Genomic DNA, 16,033 nt, shown 5'->3' with positions numbered 1-16,033 from the left:
AGGAGTCCAATAGGATCTTAGAAAAGTTAGCTATGATAGACCTCTGGAGAAAATTGAATGAGAATAGAAAGGAGTATACTTTTTTTTCCTCACAAAAACTTATTGTGTACTAGGGCATAAAATCATCAGAACTAAATGAAGAACAAAGGAAATATTAAATGCATTCTTTTCAGACCATAATGCAATTAAAAGTACATTTGATAATTAGCTATGGATGTAGAGGTTAAAAATTAATTGAGAACTAAACAATCTAATCCTAAATTATGAAAGGATCAAAGAACATATCATATAAACAATGAATTAATTTCATTTAAGAGAATGACATGGTGCAGAGTCAAGATGGCTGTTTAGAGACAGCAACACAGTGAACTCTCTCCACATTCCCCTCCAAACAACTTTAAAATAACTTCTCAAAATTAAATTTTGGAATGGCAGAGCCAACAAAAGGTCAGATTGAGACGTTCTTCTAGCCTAAGGCAATTTTAGAGGTCATTAAGAAAGGTCTGTGACACTGGAGTAGTAGGCAGTCTGAAGTAGACTCAGAAGCAGAAACAGTGGGGGTCCTGGAAGCAGCCTCCATGAGGAGGTGCCAACAACAGCAGTAGCAGCTTCTAAAGCTTTCAGCCCAAAGAAGACATGACCGTCAGATAATTGGGCAGAAAGATGTTAGAAGGGACTCTTTCCTGCCACTGTGTGCAGGTGGCAATGATTGGAAACTCTACACATGCATTTCTGGGTCTCTGTTGCATAGTGGAGAGGAATGCTTATGGTAGATCACAAAGGAGTATGAGCCTAAATGGTAGTTCTAAGGCAAAAAGGAACACTAGTGCTTATGGTAGTAGGAGAACAGTGAACCTGGTCAGAGTTTCAGAGCCAAAATGAGCATTCACACGTGCAGCTGTAGAGAAGCAGTTGGATTAGAAACCAAAATTCAACAATATGCTGTTTACAAAAGACACACTTGAAACAGAAAGACATACACTGAGTTAAAATAAAAGTCTGGAACAGACTCTATTATGGTTCAGCTGAAGTAAAACAAAAGGCAGCAGTAGCAATGATGATCTCAGATAAAGAAAAAGCAAAAACATAACTAATCAAGGGAGATAATCAGAGAAACTGCATTTTGCTAAAAGATACCATAGACAATGAAGTAAAATAAAAATACAGCAAATTTCTCTAATAAAGGCCTCGTCTCTTAAACATATAGTGAATTGAGCCAATAACAAAGCCATGGTCAAAAGATATGAATAGGTAGTTTTCAGGAAAAAAAAAAACTACCTAGAATCATAGAAAAAAAATGCTCTAATTCACAATTAATTGGAGAAATAATTGAAGAAATAGTATTTACTCATGGGTAGATTGAACCAATAGAATGAAAATGACTATTCTACCTAAGTTAATTCATGCATTCATTGCCATAACAATTAAACTTCAAAATAAATTTTATAGAGTTCTATCTCTATAAAATAAAATTCATCTGGAAGAACCAAAGATCAATAATATCATGAAAACAGATGGAAAAAAATGTTAAGAAATGTAGTCTAGCAGCACTAGATTTAAATTATATTACAAAGTGATAATCATTAAAACAATTTCATACTAAGAATTAGAGTAATGAGTCACTGGAATAGATTAGGTACACAAGAAACAGTGGTCAATGACCATACCAATCATAAATCCACATATTCAAAGTTTTGGGATAAGAACTTACCATTTGACATATCTGTTGGGAAAACAGGAAGTAGTTTGTCAGAAATTAGGCAGGGACCAACATCTCACATTGTATACTAAGATAAAATCGAAATGGATAAATGATTTAGTCATAAAGAGTAATATCATAAGTAAATTAGAGGAGTAGAGATAAATGTACCTGTTAGATCTATGGATAAGGGAAGAGTTTATGACCACAGAAGAAAGAGAGAAGATCAAAGGAAGTAAAAGAGATAATTTTGATTACAGGAAACAAAAAATCCTTTGCCCAAAGAAAATTAATACAACCAAAATTGGGAGGAAAATAGGAAACTTGAAAAAAATATATATATATAGCAAGTTTCTCTGATAAAGCCCTTCTCAAATGCATAGCAACTGAGCTAAATTTATAAAAATAAGAGTCATTCACCAGTTGATAAATGGTCTAAGTATATGAGCAGACAGTTTGAAAGAGAAATCAAAACTATCAATAGTAACATGAAAAAATACCCTAAAGCACTACTGATTAGAGATATGCAAAATAAAACAACTCTGAGATACCACCTCACACACACATCTATTACTTAACATGTCAGAAAAGGAAAATAGCAAATGGTAAATACGATGTGAAAAAATTGGGGTACCCATACATTGCCAGGGCAGTTATGAAACAGTCCAACCATTCTGAAAAACAATTTGGAACTACATCCAAAAGCCTAACAAACTGTGCACACCCTTTGACCCAGCAATACCACTATTAGTTCCATATCCCAAAGAGATCCAAGAAAAAGGGGGAAAGATATATTTGTACAAAATATTTATAATAGCTCTTATTGTCATAGCAAAGAATTGGGAATTGATGGTTGAACAAATTGTGGTGTATAATTTTGATGGAATACAATTGTGCTACAAGAAATGATGAGCAGGATCATTTCAGAAAAAAAATTTTAAAAAAAACTTTAGAAGATATATATCATATATGAACTCAAGCAAAGTGAAATAGAACAGAACCAGGAACATACTGTACATAGTAACAGAAATATTGCAAGGATGATCCTTAGGGAAATGCTTAGCTACTCTGAATAAGACAATGATCCAAGACAATACCAAAGGACCCTTAATAAAAAAGACTATCCACCCCCAGAGAGAGAACAAATTTTGAATGTACATAGAATCATAATTTTCCCCTTTTTTCACTTTGTTTATTATTCTGTTTCCTTTGTTTTCTTTTACAACATGACTTATATGGAAACATATTTTGCATAACTTCATGTATATAATACATATCAAAATTCTTGCTTTCTCTAAGGGGGAAGCAGTGTGGGAGGAAGAGAATTTGGAGCTAACTTTTTTTTTTCAAAAAGATGTTAATTTTATGTGTATTTCAGACATAAAATAAATAAAAACATACCTTAAAAATAACAAATGATACATGTGCAGTATGAGAGAGTTGCAAATGTTTCTCACATTAGAGCAAAGATAACTTTTCTTTTATTGCTAAATCTTTATAAGGGAATACTGAAAATCAAAAGCCCATGGATTGGTGACTTTTTGACCTGTAAGTTCAGTGAGGAGAAATTTAATTCCTCGCTGACAATTTGGAGTACTTTTGTTGCATCCTTTCCAGAGTTTCAATGGTTTGATTATTAAATGACTTTCTAAGGTGAGAGATTCCTTAACTGTATCTGTCTAAGTAGTAAATAGAAAAACTGAGGTACAAGTGATAAGAGATATGTCAGTTGCTCTGATAATGATCTCAAGTGATTTTCATGAGTCATTTATTATTCTATGGTTTCAGTTTTTTTTTTCTTAATCCATCAGTGAAATACTGTCTGTCATATCCTCATCATAGACAGACATTTTAACAGTAAGAAAACATGCAAAAAGCACTGGCACAATATATGAGGTCAAGAGGATAAAGAAAGATGAGAAAAGGTTGATATGGAAGACTACCTTACTATCAAATTTTTTTAAAGCCAAGTCAAAACATCAACACTATTTCTTCAAATCTCTCTCTATATATGTGTGTGTAAATATATATATATATACATATATATGTATATATATATATATTATAAATGTTCTTTCCTTCCATGTATTTTATAATGATGTTGATCCAGGGGTATGCTGGAGTTGATTGAACCAGTTCTAAGACCTGATTGTTAAATTTTCAGTGTGAGCATTTATACCTTGGAAATCACAACCGATATAAAATCAGGCTTTGATTTATTATTTTGTTGACTTCTAGACTTGAGAAAGTATAGGAAAAAAATCAAAAAGGTAAGATAAACTTGAAAGTGTGTTGTGAGTACATTTTCTTTTTTTGGTGGGAGCAACAGAAAGTCTATTAAACATTTATACCAGCAACTCTCTATGTTGATCCCTCAGAGAAGATGCCTGGATTTTAAAAATTATTATAGATTTGAGTTCCTGCATTACTCAATTTAGTTTGGTCACAAAAAAAAGATGCCATTAGAGAAATTCACCTAAGGCTGAACTTCTCAATGTCAAGCCAAATAGAATTGAGAAAGTTATACAGATAATTAAATGAAAAAAGAGTTTTTACAAATTATAACATATGGCTGTTGTAAGTGAAAACAGATTTTCCCTTAAATAATAAATGTGTCTTCTTTCTCTACTTTGGTTTATAGGTATCAACAGAAGACATGAGAGCTTAGGTCACTGAGAAACCTCATTTCATTACTGTCCACCCCCAAAAAATGTTTATGTTCTATTTATTTTGTATATAGTTCTCTATGTTCATGTTGTCTTCCCTGGTAGAATGCAAATACCTTGAAGTCAGGAACTGCTTTATTCTTTGTATACTCAGCACCTAGCACTGTTCCTGACATATAATCAATCAATAAATGTGTGTTGATTGGTTGATTCCCAAATCCTGATTAGATAAGATGTTTATAATCCATCTTTAGCAGTAGTATCTCATATTTTGTCTAATAAAATATGTTTATCTTAGATGCAAAAAAAAATGGGGCAAAGATAGTATGGTAGCATCCCATTGTCTCAACCTTAAAAGATATGTGAAATCTTCTTAAGAATGAAATAGAGGGGGCAGAGCCAAGATGGTCAAGTAAAAGCAGAGATTTGCTTCAGCTCTTCCCCAAACCCCTCCAAATAACTGTAAAAATGGCTCTAAACAAATTCTAGAGCAGCAGAACGCACAAAAAGACAGTGATACAAATTTCCATCCCAAGACAGCCTGGATGGTTGATTGGATAGGTCTATTGCACCAGGTCAAGAGAGGAGCACAGTTGAGTGTGGGTCACACAGGCAAAAAACCAGGTCTCAGCAAACCTGAATCAGTCCTCAGGGGATTGAATCACAGGGAGCTGTGGCAGCTTCCACATTTCTAAACCCACAAATACCAAAGACAAATTAGAATGTCAGTAGGAAAAGTCTGTCTGACTGCAGTGAGAGAGGAGCTTGGTAACAGCCCTAATCTCTGTGTAATCCCAGGTCAGCGGCTGTTTCTAGAGCTTTCGGTACATGGACTAAGGGGGAATCAAGTGGCTGATCAGATAGGGATTGCAGGGATCTCTTTGCTGGTGCTAAGGCAGTATTCTCTTGCTTTGTGCATGCCTGGATTTGGGATGCAGTACTGGGTGGTGGTCCTGTGGTGAGGAGGAGTGTTGGCCTGGTGGAGCTTGTGGTGGCAGTAGAGAGGGAATCTTCCTCACATGTACAAGGCAGAAAAGAGTGTTTGTGGTCACTCATAGACCAGAGCCCAGGCCAGGAAAAGAGGAAATACCTCACCCTTGCTCATACCAACTTGGAAAAATGGAAAATTTATAGGTCCCTATAAGTATCTCTGAAAACAGGTTCACAATACCCTCAAAGCTTGAGACAGTACATTCTCCATAGTGGAAGCAGATCCCTATCTTAACAAAGAGTTTAAAACTCAAGTAATTGGCTGGGATCATGAGCAAACAAAGGCACAAAAAAAAAATTAGACCATAGAATCTTTTTTCAGTAACAAAGAAGATCAAAACATAAAACCAAAAGAAGACGACAAAGTCAAAGCTCCTATGTGCAAAGTCTCTAAGAAAAATATGAATCAGTCAAAGGCCATGGAAGAGCTTAAAAAGGATTTTGAGAAGTAAGGGAAGTAGAGGAAAAACTGAGAAGAGAAATGAGAGTGATGCAACAAAATCATGAAAAACAAGTCAACAGCTTGCTAAAGGAGACCCAAAGAATATTGAAGAAAATAACACCTTAAAAATAAACTAACCCAAATGGAAAAGAGGTCCAAAAAGCCAATGAGGAGAAGAATGACTTAAAAAGCAGAACTGGCCAAATGGAAAAGGAAATCCAAAAGCTCACTGAAGAAAATACTTCCTTAAAAATCTGGGAGCCAAGATGGTGGAGTAAAAAGGTAGTCACTCTCATGCTGCCCTATCAACCTCTGAAAACCCAGAAAATATCACCCCAGAAAAAACCCTGGAACAGCTGAACCTGAAGAAAGACAGGGTGCAGCAGTGCAGTACCCCAGGTAGCTAGAGGGATTAACCGGAAACGTCCCTCTTACCCTGGGGGAAGGGGAGCAGTACGAAACAGGAGTTGCCCAGCCAGCTAGTGGAAAGACCCACTTTAACACACCAGGAGGAGATTCTGGTGCCTCGGCATTCTACAGCAAACAGGTCTCCCAGTGCCTCAGCAAAAATAAGGGAAGCAGAACTACAAAGGGCCCCAGGATGATAAGCACCCAGCAGCATTCATCTGACAGGAGCTGAAGAAAGCAACCTAGAGGTGCCAAAAAGTTCCAGCCTTGTTGATTCCAGCCTAACACCATGTAAGCTGTCAGAACCCTACAGCCTCCAAATGCCAACCAGGAGGAGATCCCAAAGCCCAGGTGGCCGAGCAGGCAAATGCCAACAGCTGTACCTCCGAGTGCCTCAGTGAGGGTGGGGTAACTGGTGGAAACCAGCTCAGAAAACCAGCAGGAACAGCACTGCAAGGGGTCCCAGGCAGATAAACACCTGGCAGCACTTATCTAAAAGGGGCTAAACAAAGCTAAAGGAAAGGAAAAGAAGGCAACCTAGATTTACCTGAAAGTCCCAACTTTGCTGATTCCAGCCCAACACCAGGTGGGCTGCCAGAACCCTACAGCTTCCAACTGCCAACATAAAAGGCCCTAGCACACAAAGCTAGTGACTAAGACCTAGGCTCCCAATACAAGAAGCTTGGGTCAGTGCCCTCTGCTCCCCAGCAGGAGAGCTTAATCTCTTTAAAGGCCAGGGAATGAAGAAACACCATGAGTAAAAAGAAATGTATGATTGATTCATATTATGAGAAGAGTGAAGATCAAGACAGAAATTCTGAAGAGGAAAACACTGTCATCAAACCCACATCTGCAACATCAAAAGGCAATATGAACTGGTCTGAAGCCCAAAAAGTCTTCTTAGAAGAACTCAAGAAGGATTTTAAAAGTCAAATGAGAGAGGTAGAGGAGTCCTTTAAAAGTACAATTGGCCAATTGAAAAAAAGTACACTGAAGAAAACAAGTCCCTAAAACACACAATTGGCCAATTGAAAAAAAAGTACAGTGAAGAAAATAAATCCCTTAAAAATACAATTGACCAATGGGAGAAGAAAGTACAAAATCTAACAGAAAAAAACAATATGTTAAAAATTAGAATTGAACAAATGGAAACTAATGACTCTATGAGAGAGCAAGAATCAGTCAAACAGAAACAAAAAAAAAAAAGAAAAAATAGATGAAAATGTAAAATACCTCATGGGTAAAAGAGCTGACCTGGAAAATCGATCCAGGAGAGACAATTTAAAAATTATAGGCCTACCTGAAAGTCATGATGAAAAAAAGAGCCTGGACAATATCCTTCAGGAAATCATAAAGGAAAACTGCCCAGAAGACCTAGAACCTGAAGGTAAAATAACTATAGAAAGAATCCACCGCTCCCCACCTGAAAGAGATCCCAAATTGAAAATACCAAGGAATGTAATAGATAAATTCCAAAATTACCAGATTAAAGAGAAATTACTGCAAGCAGCCAGAAAGAAATAATTTAAATATCATGGAACCACAGTCAGGATTACACAGGACTTTGCAGCCTCTACATTAAAAGACTGTAGGGCATGCAACATGATATTCCATAAGGCAAAGGAGCTTGGAATGCAGCCAAGGATTAACTACCCAGTGAAAATGAGCATGATTTTTCAGGGAAGGAGATGGATATTCAATGAAATAGGGGACTTCCAAATGTTCCTGATAAAAAGACCAGAGCTCAATAAAAAATTTGATCTTCAAATACAAGATTCAAGAGGGACATGAAAAGGTAAATGGGACAGAAAGATACAATATGTTGTTAACAAGGGCAAAATGTTTACATCCCTGCAAGGGAAAATGACACTTGCAAGTCTTGAGAGCTGTATTGTCATTATACCATGTTAAAGGAGTATACATAAAGGGGGTGGATATAAGTTGACTTTAATGTAATGATAAAAAAAATTAATCAAATGGGTTAAATGGATCCAAGTAAGTGGATTAGTCTGAGCTAAGAAAATGTACTGAGAAAAGAGGAGGCAGACAAGGGTAAATTACATTACAGGAAAAGACACAAAAACCTATTAGAGAAGAGGTAAAGAAGGGAGGGGGATGAGCATTGTTTGAACATTACTCTCATCAGATTTGGCTCAAGAGGGGAGCAACATAATCAGTTAGGTATAGAAATTTAACTTGCACTATAAGTAGTAGGAGGGGAAAGGGGAAAGAAAAGGAAGAGGGGATAGAAGGGAGGGAAGAAGCAGAAAGGGTAAAAGGGAACAAAAGGGAAAGGGATAATAGAAGGGAGGTGGGACAGAAGGCGGTGATCAAAAGCAAAACACTAGTGAGGGGGGGAAAGGAGAAAGGAGAAAGAAAAGCATAAACAGGGGGGAGGGTGGAGACACAGATAGTAATCATAACTGTAAATGTGAATGGAATGAACTCTCCCATAAAATGGAAGCATATAGAAGATTGGATTAAGAACCATAATCCTACAATATGTTGTTTACAGGAAACACATTTGAAAAAGAGTGACACATACAAGGTAAAGGTAAAAGGCTGGAGCAAAATATATTATGCTTTAGCTGAAGTAAAGAAAACAGGGGTAGCAATCCTGATCTCAGACAAAGCAAAAGCAAAAATAGATCTTATCAGAAGAGATAAGGAAGGAAACTGCATCCTGCTAAAAGGCACCATAGACAATGAAGTAATATCATTACTAAATATATATGCACCAAATGATATAGCATCCAAATTCTTAGCGGAGAAGTTCAGGGAGTTACAAGAAAAAATATACAGCAAAACTATACTAGTGGGGGACCTCAATCTCCCCCTCTCTGAACTAGATAAATCTAACCACAAAATAAACAAGAAAGAAGTTAAGGCGGCGAATAAAACATTAGAAAAGTTAGGTATGATAGACCTCTGGAGAAAACCGAATGGGGATAGAAAGGAACATACTTTTTTTTCTCGGCGGTACATGGTACATACACAAACATTGACCATGTACTAGGGAATAAAAACCTCACAATCGAATGCAGAAAGGCAGAAATATTAAATGTGTCCTTTCAGATCATGTTGCAATAAAAATTATACATAATAAAGGGCCATGGAAAGATAGACTAAAAAATAGTTGGGAACTAAATAATCTAATCATAAAAAATGATTAGGTCAAAGAACAAATCATAGAAACAATCAATAATTTCATTCAAGAGAATGACAATAATGAGACAACATACCAAAACTTATGGGATGCATGAAAAGCAGTTCTTAGGGGAAGTTTAATATCCCTAAATGCTTACATAAATAAAATAGAAAAAGAGGAGATCAATGAATTGGGCATACAACCAAAAAAAAAAAACTAGAAAAAGAACAAATTAAAAATCCTTAATTAAACACCAAATTAGAAATATTGAAAACCAAAGGAAAAATTAAGAAGATTGAAATTAAGAAAACTATTGAACTAATAAATAAAACTGAGGTGGTTTTATGAAAAAACCAATAAAATAAATAAACCTTTGGTTAATCTGATTAAAAAAAAGAAAGAAGAAAACCAAATTACTAGTATCAAGAATGAAAAGGGTGAAACTACCACCAAAGAAGAGGAAATTAAAACAACAATTAGGAATTATTTTGCCCAACCATATGCCAACAAATTTGACAAATCTTAGTGAAATGGATATATATTTACAAAAATATAAATTGCCCAGATTAACAGAAGAGGAAGTAAAATACTTAAATAATTCCATCTCAGAAAAAGAAATTGAACAAGTCATTGATGAACTCCCTAAAAAAAATCTCCAGGGACAGATGGATTTACATGCGAATTCTACCAAACATTTAAAGAACAATTAATTCCAATACTATATAAAATATTTGGTAAAGTAGGTAAAGAAGAAATTTTACCAAATTCTTTTTAAGATACAAATATGGTGCTGATACCTAAACTAGGAAGAGTCAAAACAAAGAAGGAAAATTATAGGCCAATTTCTTCTATGAATACAGGTGCAAAAATTTTAAACAAAATATTAGCAAATGTATTACAGCAACTTTTCACAAGAATAATACACTATGACCAGGTAAGATTTATACCAAGAATGCAGGGCTGGTTCAATATAAGGAAAACTATCAGCATAATTCATCATATAAACACCAAAATTAACAGAAAACACATGATCATCTCAATAGATGGAGAAAAAGTTTTTGACCAAATACAACACCCATTCCTATTAAAAACACTAGAGAGCATAGGTATAAATGGAGTCTTCCTTAAAATAATAAATAGCATCTCTCTAAAACCTTCAGCAAGCATAATATGTAATGAGAACAAGCTAGAAGCATTGACAGTAAGATCGGGGGTGAAACAAGGATGTCCATTATCACCACTGTTATTCAACATTGTACTGGAAACGTTAGCTTTAGCAATAAGAGAAGAAAAATATATTGAAGGTAATACAGCAGGCAAAGAAGACACAAAGCTATCACTCTTTACAGATGATATGATGATATACTTAGAGAATCCCAGAGAATCAAGTAAAAAACCACTTGAAATAATAAACAACTTTGGTAAAGTTGCGGGCTATAAAATAAACCCCATAACTCATCAGCATTTCTATATATTACCAACAAAGCCCAACAACAAGAGATAGAAAGAGAAGTTCCATTTAAACTTACTGTAGACATTATAAAATATTTAGGATTCTACCTCCCTAAACAAACCCAGGAACTCTATGAACACAATGACAAAACAATTTTCATGCAAATAAAATCAGATCTAAATAATTGGAAAAACATCAGTTACTCATGGGCAGGCCGAGCTAATATAATAAAAATAACAATTCTACCTAAGCTAATTTATTTATTCAGTGCCATACCAATCAAACTACCAAAAAACTATTTAATAGAGTTAGAAAAAATAATAACACAATTCATTTGAAAGAACAAAAGGTCCAGAATGTCAAGAGAACTAATGAAAAGAAATAAAGGGGAAGGCGGCCTAGTCATTCCAGATCTTAAATTGTATTATAAAGCAGCAATCATCAAAACTGCTTGGCACTGGCTCAGAAATAGAGTGGTAGATCAGTGGAATAGGTTAAGTATGTAAGATACCATAGTCAATGACTATAGTAATCTACTATTTGATTAACTCAAACATCCCAGCTTCTGGGATAAGAACCCACTCTTTGAAAAAAACTGCTGGGAAAACTGGAAAAGAGTAAGGCAGAAATGAGGCATAGACCAAAATCTCACACCATATACCAAAATAAAGTCAAAATGGGTTCATGATTTAGGTATAAAGGTTGATACTATAAGCAAACTGGCAGAGCAAGGAATAGTTTACCTATCAAATCTATGGAGAACAGAAGAATTCATGACCAAACAGGAGATAGAGATCATTACAAAAAGCAAAATAGATAAGTTTAATTACATTAAATTGAAAAGGTTTTGCACAAATAAAACCAATGCAACTAAGATTAGAAGGAAGGTAGAAAATTGGGAAAGAATTTTTACAACCAGTCTCTCTGATAAGGGCCTCATTTGTAAAATACATAGAGAATTAAGTCAAATTTATAAGAATGCAAGCCATTCCCCAATAGATAAGTGGTCAAAGGATATGAGCAGACAGTTCTCAGATGAAGAAATTAAAGCCATCTATAGTCACATGAAAAAATACTCTAAATCACCATTGATTAGAGAAATGCAAATCAAAACAACTCTGAGATGCCACATCACACCTATCAGAATGTCCAACATGTCAAAACAGGAAAATGATAAATGTTGGAGAAGATGTGGGAAAATTGGAATGCATTGTTGGTGGAGTTGTGAAATGATTCAACCATTTGGGAGAGCAGTTTGTAACTTTAACCAAAGGGCCATAAAAATGTACTTACCCTTTGACCCAGCAATAGCACTTCTAGGGCTGTATCCCAAAAAGATCAAAGAAATGGGAAAAGGACCTACATGTACAAAAATATTCATAGCAGCTCTTTTTGTGGTGGCAAAGAATTGTAAATTGAGAGGATGCCCATCAATTGGGGAATGACTGAGCAAGTTGTGGTATATGAATGTGATGGAATACTATTGTGCTATAAGAAATGATGAACAGGCTGACTTCAGAAAAACCTGGAAAGACTTGTATGGTCTGATGCTGAGTTAAGTGAGCAGAACCAAGAAAACATTGTACACAATAACAGCCACATTGTGTGATGACTAATATTGATAAACTTACCTTTTCCTGACAATACAAGGATCTAAGACATCTCCAGAGGCCTTGTGATGGAAAATTCTATCCACACCCAAAGAAAGAACTATGGAAGTCGAATTATGATTTTTTTTCTTTTCTATTGAGTTTTGTTTCCTCTTTCTGATGGTTCCACCTATTAGTTTTAATTTCTACTTACACCGTCACTAATGTGAAAATATATTTAATATGAATGTAAAAAAAAATTGGAATGAGCAAATGGAAGCTGATTACTTCATGAGAAATCAAGTAATTGTAAAACACAACCAAAAGAATGAAATAATAGAAGACAATGTGAAATACCTCATTGGAAAAAAAAAAAACCACAAATGACCTGGAATATAGATCCAAGGGAGATAATTTAAAAATTATTGGACTACCTGAAAGCCATGATAAAAAAAAAAGAGCCTAGACATGATCTTTCAAGAAATTCTCCGGAGGCAAAGCCAAGATGGCAGAAGGAAAGCAGTGACTTTCTAGAGCTCTCCCCCAAACCCCTCCAAATACCTGTAAAAAAAGGCTCTAAACAAATTCTAAAGCAGCAGAACCCACAAAAAGACAGATTGAAACAAATTTCCAGCCCAAGATAGCCTGAATGGTTGATCGGAAAGGTGTATTGTGCCGGGCTGGGAGAGGAGTGCAGGTTGGCATGGGCACGCAGGCCGCAGCAACCCTGGAGCAGGCCTCAGAGGACTGAATCACTGGCAGCTGTGGTGGTTTCCAGACTTCTCAACCCACGAACGCCAAACACAACTTAGAAGGTTAGTGGGAAAAGTCTGTGACAGTGGTGAGAGAAAAAGTTAGGTCTCAGCTGCAAGTCCCGAGTACGGGGCCATGGCTGTTTCCTGAGCTTCTGGTCCACAGACTGAGGGGAATGGAGTGGCTGATCAGAAAGGGATTGCAAGGATCTCTTTGCCAGGGATGAGGCAGGAATCTCTCGCTTTGCCCATGCTTAGATCTGGATCACAGTTCTGAGGGGCAGTCCTGGGGTGAGGAGGAATGTTGGTGTGGTGGAGCTTGTTGTGCTTGTGGAGAGGAAACACCTTGCCCCTTATCATAGCTCCTTGGAAGAACTGACACTTTTCAGTCCCTAGAAGTATCTCTGAAAACAGCTGTACAAACCCCCAAAGCTTGGGACAGTATATTCTCCACATTGGAAACAGACCTTAACAAAGAGTTTAAAACTCAAGTAATTGGTTGGGATCATGAGCAAGCAGTGCAAAAAGAGTTAGACTATGTTATCTTACTTTGGTGACAAAGAAGATCAAAACATACAACCAGAAGAAGAAAACAAAGTCAAACCTCCTACATCCAAAACTTCCAAGAAAAAATATGAATCAGTCCCAGGCCTTGGAAGAGCTCAAAAGGGATTTTGAGAAGGAAATAAGAGAAGTAGAGGAAAACCTGGGAAGAGAAATGAGAGTGATGCAAGAAAATCATGGAAAACCAAGTTAACAGCTTGCTAAAGGAGATCCAAAAAAAAAAATACTGAAGAAAATAACATCTTAAAAAACAGCCTAACCCCATTGGCTAAAGAAGTCCAAAAAGCCAATGAGGAGAAGAATGCCTTAAAAAGCAAAATTGGACAAATGGAAAAGGAAGTCTAAAAGCTTACTGAAGAAAATGCTTCCTTAAAAATTAGAATAGAGCAATTAGAAGCTAGTGACTTTTTGAGAAATCAAGACACTGCAAAACAAATCCAAAAGAATGAAAAATTAGAAAACAATGTGAAATATCTCATTGGAAAAACAACTGACCTGGAAAATAGATCCAGGAGAGAGAATTTAAAAATTATTAGACTATCTGAAAGCCATGATCAAAAAAAGAGCCTACACATCATCTTTCAAGAAATGATCAAGGAAAACTGCCCTGATATTTTAGAACCAGAGGGCAAAATAAAAATTGAAAGAATTCACTGATCTCCTCCTGAAAGAGATCCCCAAAGGAAAACTCCTAGGAATATTGTAGCCAAATTCCAGCATTCCCAGGTCAAGGAGAAAATATTACAAGCAGTTAGAAAGACACAATTCAAGTATTGTGGAAACACAATCTGGAAAACTCAAGATTTAGCAGCTTCTACATTAAGGGACTGCAGGGCATGGAATATGATATTTCATAATGCAAAGGAGATAGGATTACAACCAAGAATCACCTACCCAGCAAAACTGAGTACAATCCTGCAGGGGAAAAAATGGTCATTCAGTGAAATAGAGGACTTTCAAACATTCTTGATGAAAAGACCAGAGCTGAATAGAAAATTTGACTTTCAAATGCAAGACTCAAGGGGAACATGAAGAGGTAAACAGGAAAGAGAAATCATAAGAGACTTATTAAGGTTGAACTGCTTACATTCCTGAATGGAAAGATGATATTTGCAACTCATGAGACCTTTGTCAGTATTAGGGTAGTTGGAGGGAAAAATTATATGTATTTATATAGATAGATACAGAGAGAGAGAGAGAGATAGATAGATAGATAGATAGGTAGATAGATAGATAGATAGATAGATAGATAGATAGATAGATAGATAGATAGAAAGATAGATAGATAGATAGATAGATAGATAGATAGATAGATAGATAGATAGATAGATAGATAGATAAATGGATAGATAAATGGATGGATATATAGATAGATAGAGGGCACAGGGTGAGTTGAAGATGAAGGGGTCATATCTGGAGAATAAAATTAAGGGGTGAGAGAGGATTATACTAGGAGAAGGAGAAAGGGAGAGGTAAAACAGGATAAATTATCTCACAAAAAAAGCAGAGAAGAAAAGTCTCTTACAGTGGAGGGGAAATGGGGGAAGGTGAGAGGGAATGAGCGAATCTTTTTCTCATAGGATTTGACTTAAGGAGGGAATAACACACACATTCAATTGGGTATGGAAATCTGTCTTACCCTACAGGAAAATAGGAGAGGATGGGGACAAGAGAGTAGGGGGATGATAGAGAGGAGGGAAGATTAGGAAAGGGGGTAATCAGAAGCAAATACTTCTGAGGAGGAACAGGGTCAAAAGAAAAAATAGAATAAATGGGAGGGCGGGATAGGATTAAGGGAAATAGGGTCAGTTTTTCACAGCATGTTTACTATGGAAGTGTTTTGCAAAACTGCACATGTATAGCCTATATTGAGTTGCTTACCTTTTCAATGAGGGTGGGTGGGGAGTGAGGAAGGGAGAAAATTTGGAACACAAAGTTTTAAAAACACATGTTTAAAAAAAATGTTTTCACATGCAACTGGGAAATAAGAAATACAGGAAATGGGGTACAGAAATCTCTCCTGACCTACAGGAAAATAGAAGGGAAAGGGGGGGAGAGATAGAAGGGAAAACAGACTAGGAGAAGGGGTATTTAGAAGAGATGGAAAAGTGTTCATTAAAGAAGAGTACTCGGATTTTTTTTCTTTGTCAACTCCATGTATCCAAAAGGTGAGTGATGTTCAATAGATCAACATTAACATAGTGTAAGAGCTCTAGCAGTGTGGTTCAAGACACTGCTGCTGGTCCACTTCCTCACTATACTTTTACAATTGACTTAGATGAATGCTTAGATATAAGTTGTATAAAATTTCAGACAAAACAA

General features: G+C 36.0%; 1 protein-coding gene across 1 annotated transcript in view; it reads right to left on the bottom strand.

The window, feature by feature from the left end:
* The window catches only part of LOC114044482 (contactin-6-like), a 333,761-nt gene that overhangs the window by 165,149 nt on the left and 152,579 nt on the right, over nucleotides 1-16,033 (bottom strand).

This window comes from Vombatus ursinus, unplaced genomic scaffold (genome assembly GCF_900497805.2).
Source record: "Vombatus ursinus unplaced genomic scaffold, bare-nosed wombat genome assembly UNPS02014773.1, whole genome shotgun sequence".
Classification (NCBI taxonomy): domain Eukaryota; kingdom Metazoa; phylum Chordata; class Mammalia; order Diprotodontia; family Vombatidae; genus Vombatus; species Vombatus ursinus.
This window is presented reverse-complemented; position numbering and strand designations above follow the sequence as displayed.